Raw genomic sequence first — 22,219 nt, 5'->3', positions numbered from 1 at the left:
AAGTGTATAAAACATTGACAAAGTTGTCATATTTGGTTGCGATTATTCTTGCTCGTTTGTTTGATACTTTGTTTTGTTTCCTACTTCTTAGGATACAGGATATTACCCTTTACGGTCAGAGGAAAAGACATTGACACCTACCTTATCGGCTACGGGCTGGTTGAGGGCGTCTTGTACTATATCGAACGTAATACCGTCTATGCTGCATGCTACCTTAAAGCTTGTAACCCATTGGGCAACGTCCCAACGACCTTGTGTTGCGACTCCAGTGATACGATAAGTAGTGGACAGATCAACCTTGGAAAGACGAATAATTACATACACTTTTTTCAATATATCAAAATGAACTTGCAACATTAGGACAAAACAAATGATCAATATAATTTTAATCGGCATTCTGTTTAAATTCCTATTCATTGAGGTTTTTGTCTGCCATTAATAGGTACCGAGCGACGGGAGAAAAAGGCGGACCGATCTAAAGCCTCGGTCACGAATGCCATTACGAACTGCTACGAACGCCGTACGAACGATTTCCAGACAATGGAATTCGGGAAGACAACGGAAAAACAGGGAGATTCGTACGAAATTATCGTTCGTACGAACCTTTGTGGCCGTAGCATTACCTGGATCCATGATGATTTAGCGCTAGTACCTCCAAACCAGGCTGAATCTATGTTCAGGCGTCCTCTCTCGGGGCCATAACCCAGATTTACATAGATGCTGTCAGGCTTGAATCTTGGATGGCTCCACTTTCCATACCCAGAGCGACACCGGGAGGAGGAACATTCTGCAACGCTCCTGTTGATAGAATTTGATATCTGATATTTGAAAACTAACCGATCTATTCCGAAGCATTGAAAACTAAAGAACGGGACTACTTCACTAAATAATAATAAAAATTAATGCTAATGATATGTCCGAAATGTCAGCTGCAGAACGTATTAACATGTATGTGCACAGCGCTATACTTCAAATATATACAGATGCTTGAAGGTAACACAAAGTTTTGGGAAATTTTTGAACATTAGGTGGATGGTAATTCTTTACAACTTTGATATATTTGGATGCTCCTGTGGATGTATTATAAGCACTAGAAAATTTAGGACCTAAAACACTTCTGCTTTCGAGAAAAATTGAATATAAAAATGTACCGTTGCTCCCGTAAATTTTGATAAATTTTAAATGGCGCCTACTGCCGTACAATGATAGCTGCGACCATGAAAATCTTAGAATATGTAGTTGTAATAGATAATATCCAAACGGGAATAGCTAATCGGTCGATTTTAGTTAAGAAACGATGTTTTAGAGCTTAATTAATATCTTGACCTTGAGAGGGAGCTATACAACATAAAGAGTTTATTATTTACAATTTCATAAGTTTAGACTCGATTTCAACGGCGACAACGATCACTGACTATTGTAGGATCGCATATGCTTCCAATATGTTCATTTGAACCAAATTCATGACCCCATACCAAAACTTTGTATCACCTTTACTAGCTTAACTAATAACTGCGTTCATGGCCTCCTCGGGTGATGCTCAAATTAAGGTGCCTGTAAAATAGTAAATCTCACAAGCAGCGGGATAGTATCAAGTCTGATGTGTTTTATTTTCCGTATAACAAATTCAAATACATACCAAAATACAATAGACAAACATAATATGAATCAAGAATTAAAAAACGGCTGGAAAGCTCTATTTAAAGCCCCTATTAAAATGGCTCTGATCTTCCTAAAGGTTTTTTTCACTTCAGTTCAATCTTTATTTTTTCACTCTAAATAAAAGCAACTCAAATTGAATACATATACAACTGAGCATCATTAACAAAATGATTACAGAGCAATTAATAGACAAAAAAACATAGAAAGAGGGGGAACCTTTTAGTACGTTGACCCCAAAATTAACAATGCATACATAAATACAACAAACAAACGGACAAATTAGGTCAACAAAATGCAATATATAAATTTCACATCATGAATACAAACATAAAGGATGGGTTTAATAACAACGTTTGAAAGAATTAAGAGATGGGCTGATTTTTAGTGCACAAGGGAGATTGTTCATAAAACTAACGAAATAAAACAATATGTCTGAAAAAAAGATATTTCATCTTCAATATATATTCCATGCTACACCAAACTTTGACCAAAGTATCTAGGTTACATCATTATGTTAAAGCCCCTGTTAAGCAAGCGCGTAGCCAGGATATTATTTAGGGGGGCGGTAGTGAGCATGCAAAGCGTGTGAAGCGCGCTCCCTAGGGTGGTGGGTGCAGGGAGGGGGAAGTTGCTTTGAAGTTATTATAAGAGAACGAAGACGATTCGTTGTACCTTTCTCGACTCTTAATCCTTGTCTCAATTCAGTTTCTTTTGACGTTTTATTAAATTATTAGAGAAAGAAGACGATTCGTTGTACCGATCTCGACTCTGAATCCTTGTCTGAATTCAGTTTCCCCCTCCCGCGCGAAGCACGGAAGCTTTGGCGTTTCATAAATAATTAGAGTAAGAAAACGATTCGTTGTACTGGTCTCGACTCTTAATCCTTATCTGAATTCAGTTCCCGCAAATTCAGTTCCCTCGAAGCGCGGAAGCTTCGACGTTTCATGAAATTATTAGAGAAATAAGACGATTCGTTGTACCGTTCTCGACTCTTAATTCCTTTTCTTCCTACGTCCTCTTCCTTTCTTCTTCTCCTTTTTTTTGTTTTTGTTTGGCCGGCGTTGTGGGGGCGACTGCCCCAACCGCCCCTGGCTACGTGCTTCCCCCCCCCCCCCCTAAAAAAATCCTTGCAGTAGTTTGTTTTAAATGACAACCTCTTTCACATTATAATGGCTATTTAAGTGAAATTTTGCAAAAATTAATTTGTTGGGGCTCCCAACACTTTAAAAGGGCTTGAAGGTAAGATACGAGCCTCGAACCCAAGACATATCAATAACGTCCTTTTACCCGACACTATCCTACATTTACTTACTCTACACGCAGGTGAAGCTTAAAAAGGAACCTGATAGAAAGACAATTATCTATGATGTAGCCCGTTATCGCGGCGACTCGGCTCAATTGGGGATATAACTATACATTGTATTAAAGGGATAGTTGAGTTTTTGTTTAGGACCAAAAATGCGTTCAAAGTACAAGGTTATTGCTCTTATTCTTATTTATGATGTTGCTAGTACCCTGTTAGAACCTAAAATTGCTTTGAAGTTGATTTTAGACCCCAAAATGTGTGAATTTAGATTGAAAACGATCCTTCCAATTCAGCTCCACTTTCAAAATAATACAGTGACCGTTAATTAAATAATAAAAACAATACACGGGCCGGCTAGTTGTGCATATTATCACCAACACAAAAAGCCAACAAAAAGCTAATATTGGCATTGGCTGGAATACAACATACGATGCGCTATCTCGTTTTTCAACGGCTGGTTCTAAACAACAAAATACTTGTAGGGCATCACAAATATAAGAAATGGTTATATTTATGAAGAATTTAGCCGTCTTGAACTAGATGTTAACATTTTCACAGAGACGAATTAGCTGATCTGCCGCTTTGATCGAGATATAAGGCAGTCATGTAGAAACTCAATGAGAGATTTGGTCTTTAAAAAAATTACGTCCTCCACTCAAATAACATGTCTATATGTATAAACTCATTTAATAATCAAGGATGCAGAAACAGTAGAAATGATTGTGCTGGCTATTGTTCGTTACAACCCTGATACCAATAAATTAATGACAGCAGTAGGCGCAGGCGAACAAACAACAAAATAACACGTCATCCATTAAGTCGGATCGTATTGAGCAGCAAGAAAAGCGATGTTGACGGTCAAGAATCGTGAGGAAAAATGTGCAGATGAGAATTGTAAGAGTAATAAAAGTATCGATGGAGAAGAGTAAGAACCAAGAGGCATTCACCGAACCTTACCATGGGACCAAAAGGCTGGACTGGATGGTTAGATCTTCGACCAAGCAAAGTACAATGTTCTGACGATGATGCTTAGTTTGGTCGGTGAAAAAGATAACGAGTAGTAGGAGCGAACTAGTCCTAACCAGAGGACTTGGGGTCAGTGTTTGATTAAAGCATGTGTATCCTAATATGCTTATCAACTAGGAGACCTACGCCCTTATGTCATAAATGACAGTAATGAGGATTAATGCCCCACAAAAGGGCACTAATATAGCACATCGACGCGGTTTTGATCCTGGGGCCTCACAGTTACGAGGCCATTGCTTTGCCACTGAACCATGACTGTACGCAGCGGGGGGCTTGGGTAGGGGACAGTTCCCACAAATAATAAAGAAAAAAAGAAAATACAATAAATTATCAATAATTCATTGAATTTTACCCCGGTCCCCAACATTAAAACAATCCTCTGTACGGCCATGCATAATGGCTCAAACCACGGGCACATTTTTGAGGTTAAATTAACATCTATGAGCCAAACTTAGGTAAACAATGGCTACAAGTGATTTCAAATTGCTAAGAATAGTATCAGCAACACAATACAAATGAAAAAAATACATTCAGTACGAACGGCGCGCGCAAAATTTTGAAAAGCTCCAAAAGGTCTGAAACGTAGAGTTAATTGGTCCTATATGCATTTTGAACAATTTTAAATGTTGACGCACGCGTATGCTTTTGCCGTGACGCGCGCACCGAAATTGTTGTGATCTAAAGTTTACCCATGACCTCAAGCTTATGCAAGCAAATTCATTCAAAATTAACAATGAATGGATGAAATATGGTCAATATTATAAATTAACAAAATGGCGCCTAGATGACGTCACGCATCAGAAATATAACAAATCTTTTCATTAGGATCAATGATCATGCATATGCCACATGCAATGAAAGTTTCATGGTCACTAACCATGCCATTTATGAGATTATATCCACAACACAAAATGTTACAGAAAGAAATACAAAAAAAGGCTGACAAAATCAATAGGTGCTTCGCCACGCTTTGCGCCAGATGACCTAACAATGGTTATTGTTACCGTTATTTGGTGATGGTTGTTATTTTACCTGACTACTAAGAAAGCATAAATTCTTGAAAGTAAGCAACCAGACGGCTGACTGCTTGAGGTCCTCTCCGAGGGACCTGGTAATGAGGATTAAAGCCTTACCAAAGGGCACTAGCGCATCGCCTTGGTTTCGAATCCGGGTCACCGGATTACGAGACCCACTGCTCTACCGACTGAACTATCGCGCTCCTCAATTCTTAGTGCTAGTGTTTTTATTGTTGTAATCACAATGGTTGTAACATAGATATAACCAAACCGTATTAACATTAACTGATTTCGAGAAGTGTACGTCATTAATATTGAAGCACACTAGAGATTATTCCTTGATGGGTTATCTGAGCCTAGGTCAATAAACGCTATAATTGAGTTGTTCTATTTTATTATACGCTTGGCATTTCTTTAAACCATTCAGGAGTTTATGAACGCAAGGCCTTTTTAAGTATTAAAATCAATGGCCAACACCATTTAGCAGACTAAATTATTATCACCAATCTGATAATCGTTTAATAAGAAACCATGTGCGTGTTGAGCAAACCTTACACACGATCCCACAGGTTGATTTCAAACAGCTACGGTACAGTTATAGGCATGTAACTGGCACAGGTTTGTGCCTTAAAAAAGTAATAACCTCATCATCGGATCAGCCAAATCAGCATATCAAGTTATGAAGAAAACAAATTGTGCATGTCGATTATTTGAATAACAATTCGAAATGTTGATTAATAAAGAGTAAAATTAGTGTTCTTATGGTCATGGGTGTCGATCCCGGGGGATGGGGGGATATATCCCCCCCCCCCCCCAATATTTCAGGTGGGGGGGATGGCCTGTACAATCATCCCCCCCCCCCCAATAATTCACCATCACAAAAAAAAAGAGAAAATTAATGATAGAGCCCGATGAGAGGAGTTACTGGTTATTACTCGCAAGATGACCATCCATATACACATTTTGCTATCTCATTTTCTTAATACATATACATGTAAATAGAAACGAAGTAAATGAGACAACCGTATATGAGACAAGCATAAATTGAAATCTCGCTCATACGTTTCATCAGGAATTGATGGATTTATTCAATTTATTCAATCAACAGCATCAAAGAAATGCAGTGCGCCAAATGCAAAGCCGCAGCGTTAAAAAGCAACGAGCTAAAATGTTAGACGCAAAGCGTAAAAGTGCCAAAAAAAAGTAGAGAGTGGGAGAGAGGGATAATAAGAGACAGAGAGGATACAGGCGACCGCCCCCGCCCCCCCCCCCCAAAAAAAAGACAGCCGAAAAAAAAAAAGAAGATAGAGAGAAAGAAGAAAGGAAGAGGACGTAGGAAGAAAAGGGATCAAGAGTCGAGAACGGTACAACAAATCGTCTTGTTTCTCTAATAATGTAATGAAACGTCAAAGCTTCCGCGCTTCGCGCGGGAAGGGGGGGGGTAACTGAATTCAGACAAGGATTAAGAGTCGAGAATGGTACAACGAATCGTCTTCTTTCTTTAATAATTTAATGAAAAGTCAGAGCTTCCGCGCAACGCGCGGAGGAAGGGGAAATTGATTCAAACAAGGATTAAGAGTCGAGAACGGTACAAGGAATCGTCTTCTTTCTCTAATAATTTAATGAAACATCAAAGTTTCCGCGCTTTGCGCGGGAGGGGGAGGGGGACTGAGTTCTGACAAGGATTTAGAGTTGAGAACGGTACAACGAATCGTCTTCTTTCTTTAATAATTTAATGAAACGTCAACTGGATTTAGACAAGGATTAAGAGTAGAAAACGGTACAACGAATCGTCTTCTTTCTTTAATAATTTAATGAAACGTCAAAAGGATTTAGACAAGGATTAAGAGTCGAGAACGGTACCACGAATCGTCTTCTTTCTTTATTAATTTAATGAAACGTCAGAGCTTCCGTGCTTCGCGCGGGGTACCCCCCCCCCCCCCCCCCCCCCCTAGGGAGCGCGCTTCGCGTGCTCACTACCGCCCCCTAAATAAGTCCTGGCTACGCGCTTGAGAGGATAATAACCCAGGTAGCAAGCCCATGTGGGACCCACATGGGTCCCATATTCTCTGAAATGTTGAGGGTGACTTCAAATAGTTAATAACTTGGAAGGGAGGGGTGCAGCTTGCCACACGCTTGTATCCTTGGTTGCTTTGATCCATTGCCGAAATTTTTTTGGCACCTATCATCCCCCCCCCCCCCCCCCCCAACCACGGATACAAATCGACACCCTTGCTTATGGTCATCATCAAGTAGGCGTTATGGCTCAGTGGTTGAGCAGCGGACTTGGAACCGGGTGGTCCCGGGTTCGAAACCATGTCAATGTGCTCGTGCCCATGCATTGGTAAGGCAGTAATCTTCATTACCAAGGCCCTCGAAGAAGAATTGAAACCGTCGGTCTCCTTGGCTGTTTATTTAAGCATGTACATGCTTTCTTAGCAGTCCGATAAAACTATCATCATCAAACAAACAAATGAGGCATATTTGGTGAAATTTGTATAAAGGAGGAATAAAATGAGAAGTGGAGTGTAATACACCCCCAGAAATGAAATGAGGAAATGCGATGAAAGAAGGAATCCATGCGTGCAGGGTCCATAAACGATGCCAATATTGTTGTTATCATTTCGTTAAGTTCCATAAAGTACAATATTACACTTATATCTAGGTCCCTCATGATTGATATTGCTACATACAGAAACACTCTCCGTGATCTTTTGAACTCGACACTTCCTCAATCGACGCAGTTGTCAACATTAGCAAGTTTAAAGGGAGATATTATTTGGCATTTTACCACATGCAAGCAAGTTGTAACTGATAACCTAACCCATGGTGAAAACTGGTTTCACCATTATCTTTGAAGGTGTACGTAATGTTATTAATTAATGAAATTTTATAAATACAAAATATATAATCCATTTGCTTCAATGAAGAACAAGTTACCGTGCATTACTTCATAACCCATTGATGAACTATCCTCAAAATATTTTTTTAAAGGATTTCCCCGCCAATTTCGCAATGTTTTTTCAGTCCATTTGATGGAACATTATTTCAGTTTATCGCATGCACCATTTGAAGGTGGAGGCTATCATTCAATTAAGCGTCAGAAATTCATTCCGTCTATAGGCACGTCTGCGAAGATTCACTCGAATTCGTCAGAAATAGCTGAAAGGGGATCTCGGGCATTCAGATTCGCGAATCGGCAGTCAATTATTAATATGATCATTCGAATTAAAGGTAAAGACCAATATGGTCATGCGATTGCATTGTGAAAGAAACGTTGTGGAATCGATCAAAAAAGGTTGATCATCTAGCATATAAGTATTGGTGTGTACTGCAAGGTTCTGGAATCATCAAAATGATAAGAAATTTGGCCCAGTCTTCGTAAAGTTACAAGCACTGTACACAGAAAGATGTATATTGGACTATACGCACACGTGCGCGGCACGTGCGTTTATCTCTCACAGACCATGTAGATAAACTAATTTACCAAATATATCAATTATAGGCGGTTTCCCGGCAAAATTTGCATCATCATGTATTAGTCAAAACATATTCTTTCACATGATTGGTAATAAGAGCTTCCATTTCATTTTTTGAAATTGTGGCGTCTCCAATACTGGTCTTTACCTTTAACATGTATGTTGTTTATGTAGACCCCACCTTTTTTGTTTTAATTTCCCGAAACTCTAATGAATTTTAAATAGGCCTATATTCTTTACCATTGTCCTTATCGGAGAAACTGTCTGGTGCTACACTGAAATATTATTATCATTACTACTATCGTCATTAGCATAATTATCAGTATTATTATTGTTATTATATATTAAGCAAATATTAATCGACTACGAGGGTAATGGTGCAAACTATCATCGCCGAGGTGATCTCGGGGCTACTATCCTCCCGAGCCGCAAGGCGAGGGAAGATGGTAGCCCCGAGATCACGGAGACGATGATAGTTTGTATCCTTTGCCCGAGTAAAGGAGGTTAATATTTGTTTTATATCCCACATCGGCAATAAGGTCTATTTAAAGTGAATTTTACATAATAATAAAAACTGATTCTGCAGACAGTTAAGCTTCAGCTAGATTTTACAAAGCGCAACATGCATTCATGTAATACAGTAATGACATTGACTTTGACATTTCGCGTAACCTACTTTGCTATGCGTATTCAATGGGCAAGCAGCAAAAAAAATACTTTACAAAAAGTACTATCTCAGGTAGATAGTACTTTTCTATATCTTTGTCGTGCTCTGTACAATCGCAATGCAAACAACTATACATGAGGGATATAATATTATATATCGCATCCTACATTCTCCCCTTGATCGATTGCCCATTTTCCTTCTCCATCGTCCGTTATCTATCTAGTAAGATCCCCCCCCAACTCCATGACAACCATGGGCGTAGATCTGTAATTGATACCTATTGTTCAGGGGGATGATCTATTCATTCACCCCCCCCCCTGAACAATAGGTATTACGTAAGGATTGACGCCCATGATGACAACAGTACCCCCCTCTCCCTCCTCAATATACAATCCCACGTTACGCCACTGTCTTCTCTCCCCAGCATCCGCATTTATAAGGAACCATCTGCGTTGTTATTGTGCACGAGCCTTCAAGGTCCCAGTTGTATGTTAATTAATTTCCCTTTCGTCAGACATAAGTGAAATTGATAATGATACAAACAATACAAGGAAGAGTTCTTAAACGAAAAATTATAATTTAATTGGACTGTAAACAAGGTAAAGGAGAAGCAGATATCGTGATGGAGGTAACCAGGATTGTTTTTGCTTACCTTGGCGCTTGGATTCATTTCTGCCCGTTGTATTTATAACAGCATAAACGTTTGTGAATTTGATATTACATATCATATACATTTGGAACCTAATTGGAAGGAATCGTCAGCAATATTTTTATTGATGTCTAATCGCTAAAGCAATTTCCCATTGTACTAATAAACTAGTTCTATTCTTTAAGAAGGGAAGCAATGTGTTTTCGAATACCTCCTCCTTGAAAAACACTTTGAAAAACACTTAATTTTCATTGTTTTTTCATCTTTACTCGGAAAGAGTGTCAATGTGTATCATCGTATCCGGACACCTACCCCCTAGACATCCACCCCCGGATAACCACCCCCAGTCAACTGCCCCCTAGGAAAACTACCCCCTCGGAAAACTACCCCCTAGGAAAACTACCCCCTAGGGCAACCACCCTCTAGGACGACTACCCCCATGACAACTACCCCCCGGACAACTACCCCCAAGACAACTACCCCCTAGGATAACTACCCCGGACAACTACCCCCGGAAATCGACCCCCAGACAACAACCCCCTAGGATAGTTGTCCGAGGGTAGTTGTCCTAGAGGATGGTTGTCGTAGCAGGTAGTTGTATTGGGGTAGTAGTCCTAGAGAATGGTTGTCGTAGGGAGTAGTTGTCTGGGGGTGGTTGTCGGGGGTATTTGACCGGGGGTAGTTATCTGGGGTAGTTGTTCGGGGGTAGTTGTCCTAGGGGGTACTTGTCTGGGGTAGTTGTCCAGGGGGTAATTGTCCTGGGGGTAGTTGTCCTAGAGGGTGGTTGCCCTATGGGGTAATTGTTCTAGGGGGTAGATGTCCTAGGGGGTAGTTGATTGGGGGTGGTTATCCGGGGGATGGATGCCCATAGGGGGGGGATGTCCTAGAACCGTGTATCACATGACGAATAATATAACCACGATCAAAGCTGTAACAAAAACTGGGTTAACAGTAAGTTTTTATAATATTATTACAAGACATTTTCTTCCAGACCTGCTTTTCAAAGCTGAATTTTACACTTTCGAATTATCTCTTTTTCTCTGTCTACCTCGTCACCCCCCCCCCACTTCTCTCTCTCTCTCTCTCCCTCCCTCTCTCTCTCTCTCTTTTCATCTCTCTCTTTTTCTCACTCTCTCTCTCTCTCTCTCATTCTCTCTCTGTCTCTCTCACTCTCTTTCACTCTCTCTCTCTCTCACACACACACTCTCTCTCTCTCTCTCTCTCTCTTTCTCTCTTGCTCAATCTATCTATATCTTTTCCATCCTCCTCCTCAATTTATCAATCTCTTTTCCTCTCTCCATCTTCTTCTGACCATCAAACTCGATTATTTTATTTCGGTTCTATAAGGCTCTACCGTTCCTATTGTAACTACCATTTCAACGTGTTCCAAATCTGTATTTTCTCTGCGAACTCAAACACTACATTGGTGTCAATTATGAAATTCATATATATCACGAGTATGTTTTTATCATAGCGCCTGTACACAAAGGCACTCTTTAAAAAACTTTTTAAATTCAATCTCAAGTGAGTTCCATACAGCTTTGTCTAAATAAACCTGGGGGTCATCCGAAATGTCATAACTATACTTTAATTTCAATAAATTGTTTAAAAAGGGCGATTTTCCTGGTGATCTTGCAAACGACAATCCAGCTTCCTTGGAAATTTCACGGACAAAATGCTATAAAATCATAAACAAAGAAACGTGTGAGACGACGTGACAAGATCCCCATTATTAAAATAGTTGGGGTGTTAGATAAACAAAATCCGTGATTTCATTAGATCACAATTTCTCAAATCTACGGTGTGGACCCATGACTACTATTCAGGGAGCATGCTTAAAATCTCGAATAAGTGGTTTACCGTTTAAGTCTAAACTGAGGTCGATATTTTAGTAATATGGGTGTGTGCTACAGAGTGAGAACTCCGTTGAATCAATGCAAAGAAAATAAATGATATCATTGGTAGGTCTACCTTTGAATTATCTTTAACAACCAATCAAAGAAAAGAGGCAACTGTGAAGATCAGTATAAATGATAGAAAATATTTGTTTAATATAAACAAATTACACATCAGAAAAGAAACTTCCGAGGTATAACTGATCACCAGGTGACTATTTTCCCTTTTTACGTTCTCACAGTTCCTTGGCAAGCAAATAATGTCTATAAACATTATGTTGGCTTCAAACTTGGATTTGAAGAATACGCATGATACACCGAAAACAATGTTAATTTGGAATGAGCAAGCAATCTCGAGCTGCTTTTGAACGCGCATTTATCGATATACTTACCCCTTTGACATAGACAAAGCCACAGAATAAAATACGGCCTACATTGAAATGTTTGACTTGAATCATCATCTGTTCTGCTTTTCAATTCTAACAACAATCAATGATGAAACAAAGAAAAACTGCTGTAATCAAAATCTTCAGATGACAATAAGAATGACAATCCAACGAAGTTCGCATCATTGGACGAAAATAGTAGAATGACATGCATTCGCTAAACCAGATTGTTGGAAAGTGGAAATGAAGAAAAAAAAACATAGTCCTGGCATGCGTATTCATTGTCGCTAATAATGATGAGGAAGAGCGGTATTCATGGGGAAATCCCTCCAGCTATATTGGCCTTCAATTTCCAATCAATGTGGGGCTATTCTCAGTCGATTTACTCTAGGGGCGTCGATAGACCATTTGACTTGGATGGGGCGGACCAAACGTGCAGATTTAAGTGGCACAGCCATACCCCACCCCCCCCCCCCCCCACACACACACACACACACACCCTACTTTGCATAGCTATGGGATGTCACGGGGGCAACAATTGCAACCAAAAACAGGGGAAAGGTGAGAGCGAGGGAGAAAATTAGGAAAAAGAAAAAGAACGTGAGTCAGTAATGATTCAAATAGATTGCTCAAAAATGCTCTTCAAATACTACATTTATTAGTCTTAAATGAAATCTGTTATAAGAGGTGTACACGATTATCGAAATGCTTGAAGGTAAAGACCAGTATTGGAAACGCCCCAATTTCAAAAAATGAAATGGAAGCTCTTATTACCAATCATGTGAAAGAATATGTTTTGACTAATACATGATGATAACAATTTTGCAGGGGAACCGCCTACTAATTGATATATTTGATAAATTAGTTTATCTATTGGTGTGTGAGAGATAAACGCACGTGTCGCGCACTTGTGCGTAGTCCCATATACATCTTTATGTGTACAGTACTTGTAACTTTACGAAGACTGGGCCAAATTTCTTATCATTTTGATGATTCCAGAACCTTGCAGTACACACCAATACTTATATGCTAGATGATCAACATTTTCTGATCGATTACACAACGTTTCTTTCATAATGCAATCGCATGACCATAACTAGTCTTTATCTTTAAGGGTGATTAGATCTGCGTCCTAGATGTAGTGTGCAGCAAAAAAAAAAATATGGTAAACAGAGACAGTGACAGAGAAAATTTTAGTTAAATTAAAGATATATTTTAGAATAACGTTAACATAATGGAAATAATGTATCAAAGACCGCAAATTGCCCGAATATTTATCATGTTGGGTACTTTGACGAGGAAATAACATTTCAGAGATAATAAAGTGTCTGTTTCCTCTCTCGCAAAATTTAGAAACGGGATAGATTCAGGCTGCGAGGTCCATGAATATTCCCCCCAAAATTATGATGATATGACAATGTTCGGGCACCTTCCTGCCCTAATGTCGTCATGACTCGGGCAGCATATAACCCTATTTATTGTATTTCTATATCTACATTGAAATTATACCACATAAAAATTGTCCTTTTTTTCTTCTCGTTTGCTTCACTTCTCGCAGAGTTTATAAACTAGGATATTTCCAAACAACGAGATGGCCTATATATAATTTTACATTTCATCTAGTGAATGAAAAAAAAATATACGATAATAACATTGCATTTTGTTTTGCTCGCTCGTAAAATATATCTTGGATCCGGATAGTATTTTGTGCTGGCAAGCGGCCCTCACGGCTCTCATTCGAAAATTTGCCCGTACATCCATGTGTACGAGGGATGAAAAACAATTCCTTTTTGATGAATTTTGGATAGGGGTGACACAAACTTTTTAATTCCTAAAAGGGTGCCGTAACTAAAACTATAGCTCCCCCCCCCCCCCCGCATCAGCCACGCTTTATTCGTATCATTTTTGTGACTTACATGACAATGTGATAGAATAAGGGAGTTCACAGATAGCACATGGTACAAATGACCCCAAATATCCACAGATCTTTTACACATGGAGAAGTTCCACTTTGAGCATCTTAGAATAATAACTGCCAAAATCTTAGATGTGCTTCATGAATACCTTTTGTTTGCCCTCTTGAAAAGAATACTTCCACCTGCGTATCTTAGAATGTCCCGTTGGTGCATAAATGAATGATGTTACATAACTTTCATGAGCGCATATCCAGTATTCATCTCTGTGGGTTTTACCTTTTTGGTACAAATGACCTTTATCTGCTCATGCTCAGACTGCAACCGTAAACTGGCTTATTAGTTACACTCTTTCTTACACCGAAAGAAATCAATTGATATTGCCGAGACGTCTTGGTCTAGTCGTCAGCCGTCAGTGGATTACAAGAGACTTATACGGACGTAACATTATCAATGTAATAGTTCATTAAATGCGTTATCAAAACTGTATAGTCATGGTATTAACCATACACCCCCAAGGTAAACCTTTATTAATATAAACTTTCAAGTGCCCCCCCCCCTCATTCCCTTTACCAGGGCTGCTTACTTGACTTTCCTATAAATTTCCCGTTCTCAAAATCTGTATTATTACTTTATAATCTTAATAGGGAAATGATCAATGTCAGCGGAAGAAACGGAGGATATTTTAAACGAATCTCGTGATATGGTAAATCGGGGTTTCAATGTACAGACTGTCATGGCTAGGTTTCACTTAGAGCCAAAAGTGTTTAATAAACCGGCTTTCGAGACGGGGTTATATTAGCCAAAGCAAACAGTATCGTTCATTATATTATGTTTAATTACATTTGATTCTTTACGATTTGATTATATATGTTCTTTATTACATCCTTTTTTTATAAATGCCTCGGTAGCATTATAATAATTGTTTATTGTGAGCATGAAAATAATGATAATATCTTTTTTCAGTTGCAAGTTTGATGATTAAATCTTGATTCAAAATGAATAACGAGAAACGAGAAATATGCACCCGTATACACGACGTATAAATATATATTGATATAATTCAAAATAATCTAGATAATTTACTGCTCAATGTGCCTGCACTGAGTTTACCTCTAACCAGAACCCTTCAAAATCTTCATCTGCCGCTCTTCTCCAAGGTATTCTGAAGGTTCATTTATTTTCCGAATATTCGCATATCGATAAATGGTAGGCCCTACACCGTTTATTTCACAATTGTACTATTCATTATCATTTATCTTATTTGTCATCATTATTATCATTATGACTATTATTATCATTATTGTGATTATTATCATTGTTATCATTGTTGTTATTATTATCAGTATTATAATCATTAATATCATTATTATTATTATCATCATCATTATCATCATCATCGTCATAAGTATCAATATCTTCTTCATTCTCCTTCTTTAAATTAAAGACACGCATATTTGTATTCGGCCGGATCTTTTTTATGGATGTTATAAAATACATAAATTGTTTTGTGAACACACCTTCATACCTTTCTCTTCTTTGTCTTTCATTTTTCCTCTTTTGGGGGATATAAATGTAATCCAGGCGCGGATCCAGGGGGGGGGCCGAGCGGGCCTTGCCCCCCCCCCCCCGCAAAAAAAAAAAAAAAAAAAAAGAAGAAAGGAAAAGAAGGGAAAGGGAAAAAGGAGAAAAAGGGAAAGAAAGAAGAGGAAGAAGAAAAGAAAAGGGGGAAGAAGGAGATCGGGGGCCGAAAGGGCCTTGCCTCCCAGGCTGTTTACCCCCCCCCCCCCCCCCCCCCATCAAAAAAAAATAAGAGAGAAGGAAGGAAAGGGAAAGAAAAAAGGAAAAGAGGAGATACTGGCGTACTGATAGAGGGGGGGGGGGGGGGCTTGGGGGAAATCAAATTCAAACGTCGTTTATTTCTAGTTCCACAACGGTGGATTACAAATAATGCTGAAATGACATAATTTCCGAAATTTTTCCTCACTTTTTAGTAAATTATACGTGTATGTGTTTGTTGAAAAACGACAAATTCCTAAATTTACAACTAGGCAAAAAATATGATTCTTGAGATTCGTACATGTCAGGGACCGAGGTACAGCGGGGATCGAGAGCCTCGAGCCCCCCCCCCCCCCACTTTTCTTGACAAAGTATATCAAAGAGAAATAAAATAGAATGAGAGCAAGAAAGTGAGAATAGTTAACTGCCAGTGTTAACAAAATAATGAGGCATCAAAATGTGCTCATCTGACCGTGATTAAATGCCTAAAACCCTTAAGCTTCCGAGGGCTTTGCCCCCTGGATTCCATCTAGGGCCCTACTGCGGGCCCTTAGATGATAATCTGACGGTAAATTAATGCCTAAAACCCCTGATTTTTTGGGGCTCCGCCCCCTGTACCCCACGCCAAATAGTGACTTGCCAGTGTCACAAAATAATAAAGTATTCATAAAAATGTGCTCATCTGACCTTTATTAAACGCCTAAAACCCCTGAGCTTCCGGGGCCGGCTCCGCCGCCTCGACCCCTGAATGCTTATCTGATCGTAATTTATTGCCTTAAACCCCTGAGCTTGCGGGGTCGGACAAGGTATCAAGATGTGTTTATCTGACCGCAGGCGCGTAGCCAGGGGGCGGGGGGGGGGGGGGTCTCCCTCCAATCGGAAGAGGACGTAGGAAGAAAAAGGAGCAGACAAAGAACATCTTTGAAATTCAGACAAGGATTAAGAGTATAGAGAACGGTACAATGCATCGTTTTCTTTCTCTAATAACAAAACGTCAAAGCCTCGCGCAGGAGGGGTGGGGGGGGGGACTGAATTCAGACGAGGATTCAGAGGCGAGAACGGTAATACGAATCTTTAATGATTTAATGAAACGTAATAGCTTCTGCGCTTCGCGCGGGATGGAGGGGGAACTAAATTCCGATGAGCTTTATTTTCAAGTACGGTACAATGAATCGTCTTCTTCTCTAACGATTAAATGAAGATTAAAAGATTCGGCACTTTGCGCGGGAGGGGAAAACCTGAATTCAGACGAGGATTAAGAGTCAAGAACTGTACAACGAATCGTCTTCTTTCTCTAATGATTTAATGAAACGTAGAAGTTTCCACGCTTCGCGCAGGAGGGGGAAGGGGATGGGGACTAATTTTAGACAAGGATTAAGAGTCGAAAACTGCACAACGAATCGTTTTCTTTCTCTAATGATTTAATGAAACGTAAAAGCTTCCGCGCTTTGCGCGGAAGGGGGGGGAACTGAAATCAGACGAGGATAAAGGGTCGAGAACAGTACAACGAATCGTTTTCTTTCTTTAATAGTTTAATGCAACGTAAAAGCTTCCGCCCTTCGCGCGGGAGGGGGGAAACTGAAATCAGACGAGGATAAAGGGTCGAGAACGGTACAACGAATCGTCTTCTTTCTTTAAAAGTTTAATTAAACGTCAAAGCTTCCGCGCTTCGCGCAGGAGGGGGAGGGGGGGGACTGAATTCAGACGAGGATTCAGAGGCGAGAACGGTAATACGAATCTTTAATGATTGTATGAAACGTAATAGCTTCTGCGCTTCGCGCGGGATGGAGGGGGAACTAAATTCCGATGAGCTTTATTTTCGAGAACGGTACAATGAATCGTCTTCTTCTCTAACGATTAAATGAAGATTGAAAGATTCGGCACTTTGCGCGGGAGGGGAAAACCTGAATTCAGACGAGGATTAAGAGTCAAGAAATGTACAACGAATCGTCTTCTTTCTCTAATGATTTAATGAAACGTAGAAGCTTCCACGCTTCGCGCAGGAGGGGGAAGGGGATGGGGACTAATTTTAGACAAGGATTAAGAGTCGAGAACTGTACAACGAATCGTTTTCTTCCTCTAATGATTTAATGAAACGTAAGAGCTTCCGCACTTCGCGCGGGAGGGGGGGGGGACTGAATTCAGACGAGGATTAAGAGTCGAGAACGGTACAACAAATCGTCTTCTTTCTCTAGTGATTTAATGCAACGTAGAAGCTTCCGCGCTTCGCGCAGGAGGGGGAGGGGAGGGCACTGATTTTAGACAAGGATTAAGAGTCGAAAACTGTACAACGAATCGTTTTCTTTCTCTAATGATTTAATGAAAAGTAAAAGCTTCCGCGCTTCGCGCGGAAGGGGGGGGGGAACTGAAATCAGACGAGGATAAAGGGTCGAGAACGGTACAACGAATCGTCTTCTTTCTTTAATAGTTTAATGCAACGTAGAAGCTTCCGCGCTTCGCGCAGGAGGGGGAGGGGGGGGACTAAATTTAGACGAGGATTAAGAGTCGAGAACTGTACAACGAATTGTTTTCTTTCTCTAATGATTTAATGAAACGTAAAAGCTTCCGCCCTTCGCGCGGGAGGGGGGGAACTGAAATCAGACGAGGATAAAGGGTCGAGAACGGTACAACAAATCGTCTTCTTTCTCTAATGATTTAATGCAAAGTAGAAGCTTCCACGCTTCGCGCATGAGGGGGAGGGGGGAAGAATTTAGACGAGGATTAAGAGTCGAGAACTGTACAACGAATTGTTTTCTTTCTCTAATGATTTAATGAAACGTAAAAGCTTCCGCCCTTCGCGCGGGAGGGGGGAAACTGAAATCAGACGAGGATAAAGGGTCGAGAACGGTACAACGAATCGTCTTCTTTCTTTAATAGTTTAATGCAACGTAGAAGCTTCCGCGCTTCGCGCAGGAGGGGAGGGGGGTGGACTGAATTTAGACGAGGATTAAGAGTCGAGAACTGTACAACGAATTGTTTTCTTTCTCTAATGATTTAATGAAACGTAAAAGCTTCCGCCCTTCGCGCGGGAGGGGGGGAACTGAAATCAGACGAGGATAAAGGGTCGAGAACGGTACAACAAATCGTCTTCTTTCTCTAATGATTTAATGCAACGTAGAAGCTTCCGCGCTTCGCGCAGGAGGGGGAGGAGGGGCTGAATTTAGACGAGGATTAAGAGTCGAGAACTGTACAACGAATTGTTTTCTTTCTCTAATGATTTAATGAAACGTAAAAGCTTCCGCCCTTCGCGCGGGAGGGGGGAAACTGAAATCAGACGAGGATAAAGGGTCGAGAACGGTACAACGAATCGTCTTCTTTCTTTAAAAGTTTAATTAAACGTCAAAGCTTCCGCGCTTCGCGCAGGAGGGGGAGGGGGGGACTGAATTTAGACAAGGATTAAGAGTCGAGAACTCTACAACGATCGTCTTCTATCTATAATAATTTAATAAATCGTAAAATTTTCCGCGCTTCGCGCGGGAGGGGAAAAACTAAATTCAGACGAGAATTATTTTCGAGAACGGTACAACGAATCGTCTTCTTTCTCTAATAATATAATGAAACTTCAAAGCCTGGTAGGGGGAAACTCGCCCTCCTTGCACCGACCCCCCCCCCCCCGCATTACGCCACTGTTGGTCGCCATTACGTACCAATATTTGGCTCGCATAATTTCAAATTTGGGCCCCCCCCCCCCTTAGAAATCCTGGATCCGCGCCTGATGTAATCAATTAGTATTATTGCCTGTTCTTTTTTATAGGGTATACACCAACACAATGAAAGAAAGTGGGTACACAGTTCCAAAAAAGCATTTCCCTTTGGTAATGGCAAAACTTCAGTTGCAGCCCACGGGATCGACAATATCGCCATCATAAGCCTTCTGAAAAGATTTCCGAGGTTACACGGACTAACAGCCCATTAGCCTGACCTAACGGTCTCCATGGCCTTAACACAACTTTTCCGAGGCCGGAACTTTGTGGGTTCACAAACTACCGGTGAACCCGGATATCCCTAAAAATTTAACTTTGCCTTTTTGAGTATATCGTTATCAGTGGCGTAATGAGCAAAAACGTTTGGGGGGCTGACAAAAAAAAATCTGCAGCACCCCACTCTAACAAGCAGACCCCGCTGAACGTCTCGCAAAGTGGGGTCAAGGGTCAAAGCCCCCGAAGCTCAAGGGGTATAGGCATCAGTGGCGGATCCAGGAATTTCTTTCCGGGGGGCACAAATGGCATGGGGTTAAATATATGTAAAACGATGAAGCGACAGAACGAGGCTTTAGCGGCGAGGGAGCGGAGCGACCAAGCGGGGGTGGGTCTGGGAGGGGGTTCTGACCCCCTCTTAGAGTAAGAAGCAATTGCAATTTTAGAGCCAAATTAGACGCATTTTCAGGCACTTCCTGCAGTAATATGACGTAAAATTTCTTTCTCCTACACCTTCCAAGAGTAGGGATCTTTTGCATTTTGAGAACCACGTTTGGCTAATTAATGTCCACCGGCAACACCTGAAAAAAAACGAGGCCTTCTGATTGGTTAGAAGTTGGAGAAAAGTGATCTTTCACGTCTTGAGACGGTGTAATATGCTTTGATGCTGCAAAATAATGCACAAAGACGGTGGTCCGGTACTTCATTAGTAGTACTTGGCGCCCCCCTCCCCCGAGCCCCCCCCCCCCCCATCAGTACGCCAGTGACCGTTATTACTGATCCAAATATAAATTGTATGACAATAGGATGACGTGGCCAAGAATGAAAGGAAAACATTGTGTTTGCCAAATCACTCTTGGCATCAAAACCCCTGTGCAGGAAATAGATAAAAATATTCGGTACTTTCATAGGGAAGCAATACGATTTTAACCATGTTTAGTTCTACTTAGTAGAAGAAAAGTACAGACATTGACACTTGACAATAGCCTTCATGAAATTATGATATATATAGTGTTGTAGTTGCTTATGTACATAATTATGAGGGGCTTTTGAATTGAATACTTTGCTTGTTGTGATCTTAGCATTCTCCGAAACATACGATCCGAATACGATCTTTTTTTCGAAGAATAAGCAGTTAGCATCCGAAATAAACATTCAAACTGTTAACATCTTAATGATCAATGGTTTGAATAGTCATATGATTAATGAAATTAAAATGTCAATAGATTTCAAGCTTCCTTGAAGGGTGAATAGCTAAATCGGCTCCGAATCGTGGTGACGTCATACCAGTACTGCTATCGACATTTCTGTTTATACTTTATATATCTAATATGAGTGTCATTTCTTCAAAAATCAGATCGTAGGAAAATCGAATAGGACAAGGTAAACCACGACGAGAATACCAGAAGACGAGACGAGAAGACAATAAATCAAGTCAAGAAGACCAGGCACGTAGCCAGAGTTTGATGTTTGGGGGGGAGCACATACATGTAATCGATCGAGGTAAAAAAAAAGGAGGGGGTCTCCCCCCCCCCCCTCGTGCCCCCCCCCCCCCCTTGGCTACGTGCCTGAAGAAGACAAGGAGTCGAGAAGATAAAAAGACGAGAGCCTAGATTCTCGTCAAATTGACTTGATCGGTTGAAAAATGAGTAGCTGATGCTATATTGGCGACCACTTTTGGTCCATTAATCTAGGTTGTGTTCCTCTGATCAACCAATTTATACATACTTTCAGTCAACCTCAATCAAAGTTCATAGAAGAAATGATTAGTTACTCACCTATTTGACAAAACGGAAGTAAAAATATAAGAACACAGGGCCACGAAATAAATCGTTCACGATCCATCTTCTTTTTCCTCTGTACCAAACTGATAGTGATGATGTTGACAATGAGAGAATGTAATGACACAGCCACTAGTTTTTAGGCAATGGGTGGTGTCACAGTGGAATAAGTCAAGGTGGTACACACACGCACGCCGATATGAATAAGAGGATTTAGTCACACTTATACGTACACGCATTTCCTTAAAAAAGGGGAATATATGATGCAAAAGGAAATAAGAGAATAAGGGCTGCGTGGCTTAAATCAAAGTTCCTCATTGCTGCCCTCCCTTTTTTAATACCTTATTTGTGACACTGACAGAACAAAAATTGGTGTGGGGTCCAGGGGCGGAACCCCCAGGAGCTCAGGGGTTTTAGGCATTAAATTACCGTCAGATGAGCATCCAGGTGCCCTTAGGGCCCTTGGTGGAATCCGGGGGCTCTGCTCAGGGGTTTTAGGCATTTAATCAAGGTCAGATGAGCACATTTTGACACCTTACTATTTTGTGACAAAGACAGGTCACAATTTTTTCGTTCTTTCTTTATGAATTTGCCATTTTCCAACAAACGCTTGAAAAAGTATAATTATACTTAACATTGAGGAAAAATCATTTCAACAACATGTGTTTCGAATTAGAAATAAACCTCGTTTGAATTATATATGGGGGCATCTGTCACCCCCCCCCCCCCAACCAACCAAGCCC

The 22,219-nt window shown here is 40.5% G+C and overlaps 1 long non-coding RNA gene across 1 annotated transcript; it reads right to left on the bottom strand.

The window, feature by feature from the left end:
• Nucleotides 1-145: 145 nt before the first annotated feature.
• On the bottom strand, nucleotides 146-21,631 carry LOC115919960. The gene is made up of 3 exons (XR_004062082.1): nucleotides 21,474-21,631; nucleotides 624-798; nucleotides 146-297 (listed from the first exon to the last, which is right to left on the bottom strand). It is a non-coding gene; the product is annotated as an uncharacterized LOC115919960 (long non-coding RNA).
• Between the last annotated feature and the right edge of the window lie 588 nt (nucleotides 21,632-22,219).

The sequence above is a fragment of the Strongylocentrotus purpuratus genome, unplaced genomic scaffold (assembly GCF_000002235.5).
Source record: "Strongylocentrotus purpuratus isolate Spur 01 unplaced genomic scaffold, Spur_5.0 spur5_contig_866, whole genome shotgun sequence".
NCBI classification, from domain to species: Eukaryota; Metazoa; Echinodermata; class Echinoidea; order Camarodonta; family Strongylocentrotidae; genus Strongylocentrotus; species Strongylocentrotus purpuratus.
Note: the sequence above shows the minus strand (reverse complement) of the source record. Positions and strands in the feature narration are given on the sequence as shown.